The following is a 17,438-nucleotide window of genomic DNA, read 5'->3' as shown; positions in this document are numbered from 1 at the left end:
TATGGCAGGATACATCAGACGTCCATATACACCATGTTCCTAAAACATCAAAGACCTTGCAGCTCATTCTGTGTTCTTGTGTGTGTATCTTTGCTGCTGACAGCAAACCACCACCCTCGTCAGAGAGACGGGAGCTGGGACGGTGAGGAAGAAGGGCCCCGGCTGCCTCAGACCAGCGTGGAGGCTGGCGTTCAGGTATCTCACGGAGGTCCAGGTAGGAGGGCTCTTGCTGTGCCAGGAGTGCGGCCAGCGTCTCCGCAGACCCACCTCTGTCTGGGGGGTGGTCAGGAACAGTTTAGGTTGTGTGGTTCTTTGTTTTGTTCTGTCCTTCAGTTGTTTGCACCCTGGACCAGTGAGCTGCAACGGGTGCACCAGGAGAATTTTCAAAACCTGCAGTATGTGACTTGACTAACAGGCCTCGAACTGTTGTTTTACTTCTGTTAAATGGTAAACTAAAATACTGTAACTCCCGCCCTTGCCGGTTAACTCTGTGAAGAGTGTCGGACGTGCATCAAAGTTGCCGTTTCGATCACCGGTCAGGGCACACACAGGAACAGCTCATTGTTCCTGACTCTCTCTCTCTCTCTCTCTCTCTCTCTCTCTCTCTCCTCTATTCCCCTTCCTCCCCTTTCTCACTAAAATCAATAAATCTGGTGTGAATGAGTTAACATTAGACATAATTGTTGTCAGATCTTCAAGAAACAATATTCTTTTGGTGTGCTGCAGGATTTTAGTCATTCGTTTACATGTGCCGTGGGATGAAAAGGTTTGAATGTCACTGTCTTCGATTACTGGGTATAGGGCTATGACACAGTACATATTTCAGAAAAGGGCAGTATTACTAAAATTTTTTTAATGGTAACGTGTCTTTAAAAGTTTCCAGACACTCCCTCACAAGGTCAGGCCAGTGATTGAAGCCATTGGCCTGCCTGGTCGCCACACTCCAGACACGCTCTCAGAGGCAGCTAGCCCAGACGGGGCCCAACCTCATCATGTTTACCAGGACTTGTCCTAGTGCCAGTGTATTTGCAGGGGTCACCATCTAGACGTTGTAGGTCAGAATGTGGGCATGGCAGTGGACATTGGGCGCCCACAGCAATGAGAGGAGCCTTCTTGCTTAGGAGACGACCTCGTGGAGCTCCGTGTTAGTCAGTCTGGTCCCAGGAGGCTTCAGCGGGGTGCGGGCGGTCCCCACAGGAACATCAGGATGTTGGCTTCAGTTTAACTTACCAACTGGAAGGAAGCCTGTCCCCGTGGCCCCATGTCTTGGTGGCAGGGATCCCGCTTAGAAAAACCAGTTCACTGGCTTCTTGTCCCTTCACTTTTCTTGTTGTTGGCACACAGAAGGCTTCCTTGCTTGAGTTAGGGGTGATCACCGGTGCCCTGATAGCAAAGCAAAGTTAAACAAGGAGACCCCAGGAGGAGTCACTTCCTGTCTTTGAGACGACAGAACAGGGAAGGAACCTGCTGCTTCTATCACGTCCGTGCCGCATCGGGTTCTGTGTTCATAGCACTGTGGTCCTTGTATCGGGCGATGCGAGGACGCGGTCCGGCCCTCCTGCCTCCTCCAGACCCTGTCCACCTCGCCCATCAGCGACTCCACTGGCCTGGCCTGGTTTTGGACCATTCGCATGGATTCTCCCGTATTGAATTTTCTTTTACTCTTTGATTTTTTTTTGGCTAGATATTTCCAATGTAATCTAGGATCTTTAATTGGCTTGTGCTACTAAATTGGTAGAAAAAGGAAGTTCTGCTTTCTCTCCTCGATATGCCACATCTCCTGTAGCGACATTCAGAAATGTTTCATTTTCAGTTGGTTGGACAATCGCAGGAGATGGTTTCCAGGAGACCGTCTCTGGCCGTGAGAGACACCGAGGCGCAGTGTTGTCTTGTGAGATGGATGAAGGTTTTGTCATCTTGGTTTTCGCACCCCCCCCATCCCTCAGACTTTTTTGCACCTAAATTCTGTTGTCCGTTGAACGATGCTGCTTCCGTAAACACTGGTCACAGATCCTTTCCTGAAACCCGAGGGCCTCCCCTCTTCCCTTCGGGAGGGATTTGCAGTCGACAGGTGTCTGCCTTTGAGCAGAGACGTGCCCGCCGTCGGGGAGACCGGGGCTCGCTGATGATGAGCTGTGTGTCCGGGAGCGCAGTGCCGCGGGGTCCACTGTGCGCACTCTGAGGTCAGCCGCAGGTCAGGCCCTGGACGCGGGACATGCCTCGGTTTTTCCCTGCAAACTCAAGCTTGTGGACTGTAAATGTTGCAAGGTTCCCCACATTTACCCTTTCTGCTGGTTAAGGGAGGACAGAGCCATAGGTTTTTGCTTTTCTGTTCCCAGGGAATCTGGGACGGTGGGCCTAGACCCACCTCTTCGCTTTTCCTTTTGTACATAGTGTCTTCTTTCTTTGTCAAAGTCTCGGTTGTACTCACTGTTGTCTTTTCCCGCTGTTCTCTCTCTTAGATAGCTTCAAGGAAAGGGAGGGAGGCCTTGGGAATGCCCCCCACTGTCCCTGCCTTGTGGACCCGAGTTCTCCGAGACTTTGTCCCGCCCTCCAGAAAGCGGCTCCCTGTCCCACGGGAGCAAGAGTGCCAGTTTGTTATTTGCGACATGGCTTTGGCGTAGGCTTCTTCTTTGCGTTCTGTAGCAAACCTTTTGAGGGAATCCTTTCATTCTTTTTTTCTTAGTGTGATTTATTTATTTAAAAGCTTTTTTCCCATGTATCTTGGCGAGAAGACATAGGTGGAGATTTGGAGTGTTCGGCTTGGGCCCAAGGGCTGGAGTTAGTTGGCTCTTTGCGGTTAGTGGGTCTGAGCCCTTGAGAGAAAGGTTTTACCAAGCTGTAATCTTCCTGCAGTTTCTTTTTCTCTGAATGGGGTCTTTCAATCAACCATCATTCTCTTTCTCTCTTCCTCGGATGGGTAGTGGGGTCTTCCTACTGTCTGATTAGGCTTGTGCTCTGCTTATATAGTAGCTGATGAGGGGCTGAGTAGTCACTTAAGTAGGGGTTTAGGGAATTACCTGTATATAAAACTTATTATAACCATGGACATTTGAATGTACTGAGACCTTATTCTTAAATAGTCACCTTAATTTTGTTAAGGGGTCTGCACATGTGTATAAAATATAGGTGTGTATAAATAACATGCGTGTGTAAATACAACACAGGTGTGTAAGTTTGTGTGTAAATACAATGCGGTGTTGACACTGTGACAACATGAGCAGCTGCTTCCCAGGAAAGGGGCTGTGGGGTTCCTGTAACAACATTGTAACAACATTCTCTGTACAGTCGAGTTAGACACGTGTATTCCCAGTTCTGTCCCTTAATGTAGTTCCTTCTTCCCTGCCAGGGACTCGTGTGCATACTTACTACCTCACAGATGGGTTTGGTTTCTCTTGGGGGCATTGGTCCAGTCAGAGGCATGTGGAGGAGGACACTGCAGCCCTACCCACTTGGAAGGGGTCCAGCTGAGGCAGAGAAGTCAGGATGGGATTTGGGGCCTGCTGAGGGCAACCTTATATCTGCCAGTCCTTTGGCCCTTGACGCTGGGTTCAACCTGGAAATGGTCCCTTCCTGCTAGGAGAAAGGACAGTCGTCATGGCTGACTGAGGCCATCCAAAGGTGCCACCAGGCTCTGCGGGCTGGGTGTCCTAAATGTCTTGCACGAGGGAATCCTTGGAAAGAGAAGAGGGTCAATTTCTGTCTTGCTGAGGTGGAGGGTGTTGACAGATCAGACTAGTTGTTCCTAAACCTGGAGAAGGCCCTTCTTCCTGCAGAGGGAGACTGAGGCCCACACCCAGATCTTAGGGCAGGCACAGACTGGGAGCAGGAACGGGAATTGAGGGGACAGGCAAGGCAAGAAGGAAGAAGACAGGTGTCAGATGATGTCATCTTGTGGTCCAGTGGACCCTGAGGGCAAGCAGTGCTGCGATGCCCTTGTTGGTTGGCCGTGAAAGGTAGGTTAGGGGTAAGAGAGACCCAACCACTTCTCTGCCCTGTGGTGTGTTAACAGCTCAGCCGGCTTTGGTGGTGAGCCTAGTCCTGCTCAGACAGTGGTGTGTGCAGCAGCCGTGGGTCCTCTGGCCGAGACAGCCATGCTGTGTCCATTCTTGCTGTGGCTTCAGAGTGCTGCCTGGGTTCCATCTGGTGGCCGCCAAGATAAAACCAAACCTTTCTCCCACCTCAGTGCACACGAGACCCCCTGGCCTTTGTACAGCTTTGTACAGTTTCTGATTCAGCAGTTCTGGTCCAAGAAGTCGACAGATGCTGTTGGTTTAGGTACCACATAGAGAACATCTGGGTTCTACTCAAAATGTGACCACTCATTCATTCATGGGGGGGGTATGCGGACATCAATGAAAACATGTCACAGGTGGTTTAAGAACACAAGGCAAGCAGATAATTAAGGAAAATTGTCACGCAAAAGCGTATACAAAATATATCCGCTTCATTGTACAATAAAAATACTGCATCCCTGATAGCCATTGGACTCAAAACACATGGGTGAAACAACCTTTGTAAATTGAGGATATCTTTCCATATATCTTGATCAGAACAAATTGGCAATATGCATAAAAAGTTAAGTGCCTTGTTTGAGAAAGCAATTGTATTTTTTGACAATTTTTAAAATGTATCCGTTACTATACCCAAATTTACACTTCATTCAATTTGGATACAAATGACCAACATTTCGAAATTTCCAGAAAAAAAAAAAGTTGATGTTAAAAACACATTCATTGGCCTGCATTGTGTGTGAACTACCTAGACGTGGTCATTTCTGCCCGATACTTACCCTTCGGGAGAACGCGGAATCTGTTCTGCATCTGTCATTTTGCATAATTTGAATGACTTTGCATTCAGCTGTCTTGTCATTTTTAAAAGCATCCCATTCTGGGTCATTTCCAGTGGACCATAAAACTGACAATATCAATGCTTCTTTTCTGGTGTTCTGTTTTCTAGGAGTAATTTCAATATATATATATGTATGTATGGTGTGTTAATAGCTTGGCTGTAAATAACCCTGGTTTACGACATTTGTTATTGAAACTGAGTATTATTTTGTAAATAAGTCTCTTCTATGGGAATAGTGTTATCATGGACTGTGTCTGCTTGGACTTAATGAACAGTTACACCTCGTTATTAGGGACTCTTTCCAGGCTGGGCAGCTCTGAGTGGTCACAGATTTGGCTCATGAAAGGCACCCTGTGCACCGCCGCGGAGGAAAGCCCAGCCTGGAGACCAAGCTCACGGTTCTGTGGCTTGGACTGGGGGGAGGGGAATTACAAGAGTATGACTTTTTTTTGTTTGTTTGTAATTATAATCTGTAAATGAACTAAACACTTCCAACAAGGAGACTTCTTTCTGCCCTGGACTCAGAACTCTTGCAGAAATCTCACAATATTGAAAAAAACTGACTTGTGACTATTTTTATGAACATTCATGAATGCAGTGAGATCGGTTTTCTTATTTTTGTAGGATGGAAGAGAATATAGGTCGTTCTATTTTTCTAATGTCATTTTTTTCATAATGCGTAGTTTTCTCTGAGTTTGGACGTAATGACGTTGGGACTTTTTGATAGGACTGAGTGTATACCTCTATTGAGTGAATTGTGGCTGTCAATACCAGAAGTAATAACAAGAATGTCCCATCCCTTAAAAAAAAGATGGCTAAAGTCACAATGCAGATATGTGCATAAAACCCTTGACGCACTCCATGTGTTTGTTTGTCCAAGATGATAAGGTGACAATTTGGAAGAATGTTTACAAGAAGGCATAAACTGGCTCTTCTGATAATTATTTTTACGCAGAGAAGGCATCCAGGGTTCTAATTCAGCCTTGATGTCAGAACTGCTCTACCTTTCTCTCCAAGGCCTTGTATATATTTGGCATCACCTATGGACGTGCCGAGACCGTGCGCCATGGTTGATAGGTTGGTGTACATGGTGATCCATTCTTGTAGAGTCCATTCATTAAATGAACACAAGGTGGGCAAGACACGAGACTGAACACACTCCGGGCAAAATTCCACTTGCAGTTTCAACTTCAATGTCCTCATTTTTGCAGTCAAGGTTTGAGTTGAGAAACAGAAGGGCATTTTATAGAGCTACCATGCCAGTCAGGAAACTTGGGGACCCGATGGAAGAGAAAAGGGTGTCCCCTCAAGGTTCACCACTCCCATTGCCTGAGCCCACTCGTGCCAGTAAGCTCACTGGGGTACAGATCTCACCTGTGACAAAGCAGCCCTTGTTCATTAGGAATGGATGTCTGCGGGATCAAGAACACCATTACTGAGAATTTTGTGGGTAACAGAACTCGGCCACATTAATAAACGCGAAAATGCATCTATTGTCACTTTGGCAAAAATACATTGTTTACGTATTCTCTTGGTTTTTTGAAATGTATATAAAACCTCTTCTCCATCCCCCTTGAAGAAAAAAAAAGGCGGGGCATTTTTCTTTTTCTTTTTTTTTTTTAATGACAAAACATACCCAGATAACTGAAGATTCTGGAAACCTGTATCTCAGTCTCATCTGTAAATATTTCACAATCTCTGTACACTACTCCTGGCTGTTGATTTTTATAGACATGTAAGCACGTTACACTGAGGAGCCCTGAGAGAGGGGATGACGTGCAAGGACACAGCTGGCGCCCATGAGGGACAGACAGACAGACGAGGGCGCCCCATCCCCATCTCGGGAAGCCTGTGGCCCGTTGGACCCTTTTCTGGACTCTGAGTGGACACTCTGGAGCTACCATTCTAGCACAGGGTCCCGACCCCTCTAACTACAACTAAGATCATCCAGCCGGTCGCCTTACCTGTCTGTCCAGGGTCTCTTCACGAACGCTCTTGTCTGCCAGAGAGGCCTTTGGGACATGTGACAGACCCATGTCAGTGTTTCCGCCATATTAGAAATAAGCAATAATCAGAAATAAAGAGATGATAGAAACTGATCAAATCTCGCACATCTTTTGCCACCATCAAAACCGCCTCTTTTGAACGCGGGGTTTCCTGGAACCCTGCTGTTACACTCTTCGCCTCTGGCATGTAACAACGCCCAAAAGTTGTACAGCGCAGGAAGCCAACCCTGTGTTACAGCCAGGACGAGTCGGGAATCTCGGATCAACCTCTTTAACCACAAACAGGCGGACCAGGAGGCTCTTGTTGGGGCCGTGGGCTGCCCCGCAGAGAGATGAGAAATGGTCATTTTCCCAGTGCTGGAGAAGTCTGAAGTTTACTTAGGAAACTGCTTGTGGGAGTCTAAGCTTCATGCAGACTCAAAAGGGTCCTTTGGGCCCAATCAAGAGCCGCTCTAGATGGAGGCTGAACGCACACCTGGTCCATTAGAATCTGGACCACATCTCATCATTGAGTATCACTCGACAACGCATGGCATGCAGAGGGCTGCCACCAAACGCCCGGCCACCTGGTCCATTAGAATCTGGACCACATCTCATCATTGAGTATCACTCGACAACGCATGGCATGCAGAGGGCTGCCACCAAACGCCCGGCAGGAGCCTGGGAAGGACCTCAGTGGGAAGGGACGGAGGAGCTCGACCAGCTGCAGAAGCCAAGTCCAGAAAATCATCGATACCTCATTCTGCCTTTCGAGTCTGTACATTTCATTGGGAACCTCTGGACTTGGATAACCAACCCCCACTTTTCTTTTTGGTCCTGGAATGTCAATTCACCAGTGGTTTTACCACAAAGCCGTGCGTATGTGACACTTGTGTGCACATGGGCTGCTGGTTCTCTCCTGCTGGTATTCGTGAGCAGCTCTAACACCCTTCCCACGGACTCCTCCATTGGACACATAACATGTGAATAGCTTCTTTGTAAATATGAAATGCACAGTGAATGATGAATGTGTACGAACTGTTCATTGACCTTGGGAGACGAAGAGAATGAGATGGGACATGTGATGGCTTTCTCATTGTATTCTTTTGTTCTTTGTTTACTTAAAACGTTCTTGGAATGCATTACTCAAGCACAGAGGCCTCGTTGTTTATAAAAAAAACCTAGATTTATTTTTTTGCTATCTTCAACGGTTGCTGTGATATTAGAGCCCGGTTTTCCTAGGGAAACTTTCCAGTGACAATATGTGATAAAATCGTCCCCTGGGGTAAAAACTGTTGAGGACTGAATGAATTCTAAGGATGTCTGTAGAAGCTGTGTACAGTTGTGTAAGCGTTGCTTGTGCTCAGGGATCGCAGGAATGGAATGTGGAGTGCTGGACATCGTGGGACTCGGGAGACAGGACGGCGCTGCATCATCCTTCTGTGCGTTTTGAGAATAATGTGTATGAAGAAAAAACAACCAAATATAATTGCTTTGCGACATTTTCCTATGGTATTGTCCTTGTTGCCCGTGTGGTGAAATGTATAGAAAGAAGTATTTTAATATGTGGTAATCAAATAGTTAACTGTCAGAATACCTCTGAAGGATGTACATTTTAAAATGTGAGTGGGTTATTGCTGAGGGTTTTTTGGGGAGGGCGTGGGAGTCTGGAAACAGCTGTCACATAGATGTTTTTATTCAGGCTGCTCTGATTTTATGATGTAAATGGTCTTCTGTTCAATGTGGATTTTGTGCCGGAATGTTAGTTCTATGCTTGATAACCAAGTATTCTTTTTTGGCTATAGGTGATATTACTCTTGATATAGTAATCTTAAGCATAGAGGTGGCTGTCATTTGGGACTTCTTTTTACTCCATGCTCAGATGTTGGGAACCTTTGTATACGTATATTTTGTAAATGTCCTGAGGTTAGACAAGTAGCCATTTTCTTTTCCCTTTTGTCTAGTGGAATTGTTCAACTGTATTCAACACATGTTAATGTTTTTCTACATGTATATACGTTACTGTAAATTTTCTCTTAAGTATGTATCTGCTTAGGATAGAAGCATTTTTGTTTGCCAAAGAGATGTTCAATCTAGCCTCTCTAAGTTCTTTGGGTCATTAGTCTCCATTTTTAAGTTGTAAATGTCATGTCTGGACCAAATGTCTCACTGTTTATTGAACCCAATTACTCATGCTGGAAGTGACACTGACTGCTGGTCTGCCTTGTGTGGTTTTCAGATACATTCTCTACATAGGGAAACAGCATTGGTTTAGGAAGTTTTTCATCTGATTTAATGATAGTAGTCGACTTTCCTTGTTTTAAAGTGCTTGTCTCTAGATGTATAGGTGACTTTGTGTGTTTGAGGGACGTTCGCAATGATATATCAAACCCAAGTTCATTAAATGTGGGCTGACATAAGAATGTATTTTTGTATTATATGTATATATAATAGGCAACAGTTGTTATGTTTAAAGCATAGTAACTACTCTTATTTGCACGTTTACCAAGTATGTAAAGTGTATATAAAGTTGAAAACTTTCCCTAGGGGTTGTTGTCAAACTATGTGAATAATTAGGCAGCTGTAAAATGGGGAGGGGTGTTTTTTAGAGCATTATATGTGAAATAGTTAGGCTATATATATACACACATATATATATATATGTTTTTTGCTTTAAAACTTTTAGACCTTGACTACAAGGATTGTTTACATACTGTTGTGCGTGTGTACCCATACACACACACCGACCTGTACATACGGTGTATATAGGGGGTAGAACTGTTGTTCAAAGTCCGAGGAGAGAATCTCCCTGGAGGGTAAGTACTGTGACGCTGCTAGCTATTTGGTGGACAGTTGGACACGTGAACGAGTGTACACGTGCTGTCCGACCACACTTGGCGGGATCGCTATACTAGGTCTATTTGAGATGTATATGTTGGAAGGGGCGTGATAGATAGTATCGCTTTTGTACATAAACGCTGAGAATCATCTTGTAACAGTGCTTTGGGGTATGTATCCTTTCTGTCAAACTCTAGAACTGTGCTTACGGACCTGTCGTTCAGTCTACATACAGAAGGAGCATCTTTGTGAGTTGAGACTTGCTTTTTTTGAGGGTTTGTTGTCCTTGTGCTTTTTTCTTTTTCCACTAGACATTCTTTTTTCTGCGTGTACAAATCATTGCCGCTTAACTTTTAAATAATGTAAACATGTATATATATGTATATATACATACTTTTTCCAGTGTAATTTTTGAATGTTAAATGTTGGATCCGAGCAGGGAAGTGTTTTGACTGCTGTATGTGTAACAACCAAGCATCTTTTAAAACATCTTTAAAACTTCCAATGGAATATCTTACCTAGAAATACCATCTCCATGCGTAGGCGCGCGCACACACACACACAGATGAGCATAATGGCAGAAATGTCTTGTTACCCAGAGAAGTGTTACTTGACAACTAAGTGTTCATTTAATTTCACTTGTGCATGTCATTTTCAAACAATTCCTCCTGAAATAATAGGACATATTTTTGCTCATGGGATTTGGAAACCAGTCCTGTTAGTCAAGCCTTCAGATTGACCTGTTTTTGGAAAGCAACTTGGTTGCTGAGAACACTTGGAAACATCAGAAATGAATACTATAATTAGACTTTATTTTGTGTCTGTTCAGTGGTTCATTTTAAGGCTTATGGACAAGGGTAGTAGTTGTTTAGTAGTGGATGTTTTCTGATCTCACCTCAAATGTACAATTCTTTTTTTTTAACATGGATTCTTTTAGTTTGTGTGGATTGTGGACATGCTTCTGTTGCCACAGCGGCATTCGACACTAAGGCTAAAAATGCGTGTGCAAATGTATTTGAGAATTGTAACTAGATGGTTCTTTGGGGAGTTGTGAAAAAGCCGGGTCCACGATTGTTCCTATAGTACACCTGTCGGACAGAGGACCATGATGAAACCCAGTGTCAGGAGAGAAAGGTCATCCTTTGATGCCTGGCCCCCTGACAGTCTCCATTGGCTGTCTGAGGTTCGGAAAGGCTATTTAAAATTCAGTGTCAGGTTCGTGGGGGGAAAAGTGTTTCAAGAATTTTTAATCAAATTTATTGGGGTGTCATTGGTGAATAGGTCATGCAGGTCTCAGTTGTACACATCTAGGGTCCATGTTTTGTATATTACTGTATTGTATGCCCACCACCCAAATTTTCCTTCACATATTTGGCCCCATTTGTCTATTATGATACCAACATTCCCACTTCCTTTACTACATGGGTAGACCTTAAAGAATATTAGGCTAAAAGATATAAGGCCATCAGAAAAAGCTAAGAACCATGTGATTTTTTTTAATCCATATTTTGGGCTACAAAGCTTTGAAAGTATTTTTACCTAACCTGTTTATTTAGAAATAAAAATTAGTTGTTACTAAATTATGACCATTTTCATATTAAAAAATGCTTGTATTTAAGGAACATGGGATTGGCCTGGACTCCTGCTGTCTTAAGGTACAGGATGGAATTGGATTTCTGAGGAACACTTGGCAAGTCTTTCAAAATAATCTGGATCAGTTTCATTTGTTAAAATATGGCAGTAATGGAAACAATTTTTTATTTGGCCATGTGAAATAATCATTTTAAAACAAAGGAATTCTAGATCTATTGAGTCTGATAAATTATAATCCTATATTGAGTTTGACAAATTATACTCCTATAAACTTTATTATAAATTTGTTATTGCCATTGTCTTTCAAAAATGACACAGTGATAAAATTTTTGATAAAACAGACTTATGGAGCAGTGCCAAAGTCATGTGGAAATTTAAAAGGAGGAAAAGATAAGATTAATGCATTTATCCCATTCTTGATTAGTCTGCCATTTTACCAAAATATGATTTGTTAGTTTACAAGTTAATAATACAACATAAACGTATTTGAGTTATTTGGTTGGACCAAAATTCCTGATAGCTTTCATACATATTTTTTGTTGACTTTCTAAAAAGCATTTTTAAATTCACAGCAAAATTGAGAGGAAGGTAAAAGTTTCCCATATACTCCTGCCCATCCCCCCTCCCAAACACAGGCATAATTCAACCCATTATCTAAACAACACATGGGTAGTCATGCCTGTTAACACCCTTGACCAGAGTGGGACCTTTGTTACAATGCATTAACCAGCACTGAAACCACACAGGCACCCAAAGTGCATGGCTGACAGTGTAAGTCCAGGACTTGGTATTGTGCACGCGAGGGGTTTGATACTTGGTTACATGACATACAGCCATTGTTACAGTGTGTATGGAGTGTTTTCATTGCCCTAGAAAAGTCCTCTGTACTCTGCCTATTGATCCTTCTGTATTTTTTCTTTTTTTTTTTTTGTAACACACAGATAAGAACAACTTCTTCCAAACAGACGTTATACTACCTCTTGGAACAACACGCATTTCTGTGTTTGTTCCCTTGGTTGCATGACAAGATTCAAGACAACTTTGTAAATAATAGGCAGATACACACTTTCGAATTTGTTTTCTCTCATCTCATATCTTCAAGATTGTATAGAGTCCCATAAAATAGGCTTTTGTAAATAATTCATTGTAAAATGTCATGGTATGTTAACATTTTCCATGAGAGGTCTTCACAGTGAGGCTGCTCTAGGGTGGTGGTTGTGTTTTTCTTAAGTTTGTTCTGAGATCTGTTTGTGGGATTGTCAAAAGAGGAAAAGCTTAACAGGGAGGGTGCCTTCACTTTCAATTTCTCATCTTAACAAGAAATCTTAACATTTAATCCGTTAATTTTTGTGCTGATACATTGTAAAACCTAAATTCTTTTAGTGTATTGCTGATAGGGCATGATTCTGTACTTTCATCATAGAAAAGGCATTTTATAAGAAATCACAATCTCTGCCATTGAATTGACAACAGTCTTATATTTAATTGGACTGCATGACCACATTCCAGACAGCTTTGTAAATAACGGGTGCATAGTATCATTTTGAACATCTAGTTCTCTTCTAGATGATGGGAATTTCACAAAACAATTTGTAAATATTTCTTGGCAAACTATATCGTATGCCAGCTTCTTTACTATTTCCAGAGTATATGTTGTAATACCTTGCCTCCAATCACTCTAGAATTCTATTGTTGATGCTGTGACATTGTGTGAGAAGAGGGACAGACATCGCCTCCATGTCTTCACATTGTTAGGTTTCAGAAGAGTTTTCTAGACTGTGTACTTCTCACATAGAAATGATAGCTGGGACATGTTTTTATCTTTGGGTTGTGAAGTGTAAGACATGAGAAGGGAATTGTCATTTTGTCATATTCAGAATAGAATTCAATGATTTATTTAGAGATGGAGGTATTCCCATTGCGAACTGTCATTTTGCTATGTTAGGAAAATCTGCAAATTTATGTCTGTGCACGGCCGCGTATGTTAATGTATATATCTACGTAAAAGTAGTTCTAGGAATATAGGTCTAATAGTGCTCTTTCTCATGTATTAGCTTACTTTTTATTTGCCTTTTTGTTTATTTGACAATTATGGAAAATGGTATTCTGAGTTTAAACATCATCTTCTAAATGTGTTAATTTTTCTATATAAAATAATCAAGTCACTCCTGTTACCTATTAATCAGTTTTTATGTATGCATCTCTGGTTATGCTACTTTTTCTCTGATAGCTTTTTAGAGCTTGATTGTATATTACGTGATCACAAGTGTCAACAGTGTATCTCGGGTGCTTATAATGTCAGTCATAAAGTTATCTTAGAAAAATCCTATTCTGTATTGATCAAACTATAAATGGTACCCTTTTTGAAAAGCAGTGTGATGACAATCAAGAAACAAAATGCTTAAATTTTGAAACAATGAATCACACTGCTGAGGTTTTCAACATTCAAACTGCCAAATTGACTCAGAAGAAAGGTGTGCTGTTGATCACCAGTCACCTTCGACGACTGAAATGCACACCAGCAAGAAATAGGCATCGGATGCCCGCTTGCCTGGGAAACCAGTTAACACATGGATAGAACACGCTTGTGTGGAGATGTTTCAAATGGATCCCTCCCTGTCATTTCTGAACAGAAATCAATTAACTGTCCATTCCCCAAAATGTTCTTTGTTACCATCGAGGGAGAAAGGGATTTGTGCTGTTGATGACTGTTCCATCCGTGGTAACAGTGACTGTCCCAGTTAAACATTTGAACATTCTTTTTTCAAATCTCTGTAAATGTGCTGATTCTTCGCCAGTGAGCTCTGCATCCACGTATCAGTATACTGCTACGCGACAATCTAAGATGACTGAAGTGCGGAAGAGAGGATGTGGACGACTACAGCAAGATATGAATGTATGGAGAGATGGGAGCTTAGGACTGCTTTTTGCTTCCCTGCTTTTGAAATGTTCAAGATGTTTCAAAAGGAACTTTGAAAAGGAAAAGAGAATTTTCAAGAGACAGGCCAGCGTGTGTCCGTCTTCCCGCCTGGCCCGTCGAGACGCCGGGAGTGCCAGGCGGGGTCCCTCCCTGCTTTGTGTGCTCCCATGGGCTTTGAGATGGTTTCTGAGAGGAAGACGCACGTGACCAGAGACCAGTGCAACAGAGAGTGCCGAGTGACAGAAGAGCCGTCACCTGAGGAAGAAGAGAGAAGTTGATCAGAGGTACGTGCCTGGCAGTATGTTTTGGGGTATTTTCTTTCATGTTGATTGTCATTAAGGGTGTCAAGTAGGTCCTCTTGGAGCTAGGGGCAAGAAAGTAAAACTCTTCGTGTCTTTGGACAGTCCTATTTGCTGGTCTTGAATGACCTCCACTCCCCTGCCCCAGCGCAGTGTAAGGGTAGCCTCCTTTGTCCTGTTGCATCTCCTTCACATCTGACCCTGCCTGACTGTGCTTCTCAGGGGAACGTGATGAAAGAGAAACATTTGTAGACTTTGCGAGGACAGCCAACACCATCAGGAACCTGTGTCTTTCTGCGGAAATCCTACCTGTGTCATCTGAGAGGGAGCCCCAGGTGAGAAAGTGCTGGATCCAGAAGTGCTGTGTTCGGCCAAGGCTGTCGTGAGGCTCAGAGCTGTGACCCTGGTTTACTCTGTGCTGTTCTTGGGCACCTTTGGATTATCCCAATCATGCATGACAGTCAGGAGGTGTATTTAATTACTTTCTTAAAAGATAAATTTACCGAAGGGAACATGGCGTATCAATGCATGACATTCTTTGTGTCTTTTTCATCTGATATGCTTATATATAAAACCAAACCTGGCGATAATAGAAAACCTTTCCCTAAGTGGCATCTGAAAATTAATAACAAAGTTCACCCTGAGCCTCCACTCACCAGCTGTCTCTTGTTTCTGAAGAACAGCAGACATCTCTCCTTGACAGTGTCTGCTTTTTTTTTCCTGCTAGGAGACGTTTGTTCCAGGAAAACACATTTGGAGAAGAGCTGTTTTTCCTGACCTCGTTTAATGATGCCCAACGCCATCTCCGGACCCAGGAGCGCCCCCGGCCGTGTAACTGTAAGATCAGTGCTCATGATTCAGGGGTAGGGGCACTTCCTTGGCTCAGGCGGAAGTTGGTATTTTGCTTCTTCCAATGCGCTTAATGAATTTTGGTAGCCAGAGGGGAAGGTTTTTCAGCTTATTGCTTAGTAAATAGCGTATAATCCTGAAACTTGAGTGGCTTAGATATTGTGTTGCTTCCATGGATTCCATATCTGATGGTTTCCAGTAGTGCTGAACTCTGGGATCTACGTGGAAGACCCGCAGTTGGGAGTAGTTCAGGCAGCTAGAGGCTCTGTGGTCCAGATGGAGAAGCAACAAAGGCAGTAGAGTTGGTAAGAGTCACAGACAACTTGAAAGGGATGTTGGAGGGGTCTGTTCCTCTGTGAACAGAGTTAAACAAGACAGAAGTCCTCATCTGAAGGCTGTACTAGCAGTTTCTGGCCACATGCTGCCCATCTTCATGGTCTTCCTTACTCTTACCACAGAACCAGACACGTCTCCCAAACAAGGGATCAGGCTTGAACCCATGTGTTATTTATTCATAGAAGGGCTGCAGCATTTCATTGCATAAAATCGTGTTGCTGGTGCTGATCCCCTCTGTGTCCTCTCAGATGCCAACAGGATGGGCACATGCCACCAGCTCTTCCCACACCTTCCCAGCCGCCCGTATCAGGGATAGGAGCAGACTCCGTTTTTGCGTGGCTGTGGAGCCCCCTGCAGAGCAGAACCACAGGACTGAAGAAGCTCGTGTCTGAGAGAGACCCTGGAGGGTGTCCTGGAGAAGTGTAAGCAGGCATGTGACTGTCCCCCTTGTGGCTGTTGGACTGAATCCCCGGAGAATGGACCACGGGACGTGGGACAGAGGAACCAACAGGCGCCAGCGGACCCTCCTGTGCGGCCAGGCGCGCTCTGTCCCCCATTAACCTCACTTAGCATAGGTAGAGTTAAGCTATAGTCATTAAAAATCACTTTTTAAAAAAATTTTAGAAGATAGATATTTGATAAGTATATAGATTTACTTCTAAGTCTTCCCTCCCCCTTGTAATTGTACACACCACAGTGTGATTTCCTGCCTTTGTATTTTTCAGTTACATTTGACATCCATTGTTGTGTATTGGTTTTTGGTTTGCACATAGTGGTCCATCACACCACTTCATGGAGGGAGGGGCCTCCCTAGTGTTTCCATTCCCTGTTGGACCCACACACAGCACAACAACACGATTGGCTCTGTTCCCCACGCGGCTCCTTACTATTAACTTTTCTGCACACCATTTGGGTGCTGTTAAAAAAAATTTTTGATAGACAAAGTGTATTTTGGGGCCCATATGTATTGGCTACCTATTTTCTCTGCTGTAATAAACATACTTTTAAAGAACTAATTTTCAATTTGTGCCAAAAATGTGCTAAAATACTTTGAATTGGGAATGCTAAAGCCAGAGGAAATCCAAAATTTTTCCCAAAAAATTTTTATATTTTGAATCAAAACTGTCTGTGACCCCTTAATTGTGGACACACACCTGATCAGTATGTCTCCTGGTGTTCCTCAGAATTTCAACTGTGCCATGAGACACCATCATTCTTGGACAGGGACATTGCAGGGACATCCTCATATTGAAACGTCACATGTATTTTACTTTCTTGTTTGCCGTTTGCTTGGATTCTTTTAGTGTCTTTGTTAACTGTTTCTAAGGCCTCTTTTATGACAAAAGATGTTAAAACTTTTCTCTTGCATTACAAACGAAATACCATGGGTTTTTTCCCTGTTATTTTACTGTGGTGTTTTATTCTTTTGATTGTACCTAAATTGTGTATCCAAAAAATATAATCACATTCAGTTATTACGCCGTTTGTGTTTGTGTTTTTCTTTCAAAACGTGTCCACATCAGCACTCATACATTTTTGTCTGCATTTCCTTCTACTTGGCCTCAATTATGTTTGTCCCACTTGTTTCCTTTTTACCTGAGTCATGGCTGTGGTTTTCAAGGATGACATCATCAAAGTATTCACCTCCAACTCTAGGCAGCAGAGCATGTTTTAAACTTGTATTGGTACAGAAATCACATTGAACTAGTGACTTTCTATATTTCTTACTCTTGATGAAACTTCAAACTTACTGATGCTTGTTAGCCT

At 43.2% G+C, this 17,438-nt stretch overlaps 1 long non-coding RNA gene across 2 annotated transcripts in view; it reads left to right on the top strand.

Moving 5' to 3' along the window:
* The window catches only part of LOC136385017 (uncharacterized), a 120,083-nt gene extending 102,934 nt beyond the window's left edge, over positions 1-17,149 (top strand). The window contains exons 3-6 of one of the 2 annotated variants that reach the window (XR_010747677.1): positions 104-14,471; positions 14,709-14,821; positions 15,214-15,323; positions 15,920-17,149. This is a non-coding gene — a long non-coding RNA (uncharacterized lncRNA). The remainder of the gene's footprint in view (positions 1-103; positions 14,472-14,708; positions 14,822-15,213; positions 15,324-15,919) is intronic. The other variant, XR_010747678.1, reaches the window with a different exon arrangement.
* The last annotated feature ends 289 nt before the right edge of the window (positions 17,150-17,438 follow it).

This window comes from Saccopteryx leptura, chromosome 13 (assembly GCF_036850995.1).
Source record: "Saccopteryx leptura isolate mSacLep1 chromosome 13, mSacLep1_pri_phased_curated, whole genome shotgun sequence".
Lineage (NCBI taxonomy): Eukaryota > Metazoa > Chordata > Mammalia > Chiroptera > Emballonuridae > Saccopteryx > Saccopteryx leptura.
This window is presented reverse-complemented; position numbering and strand designations above follow the sequence as displayed.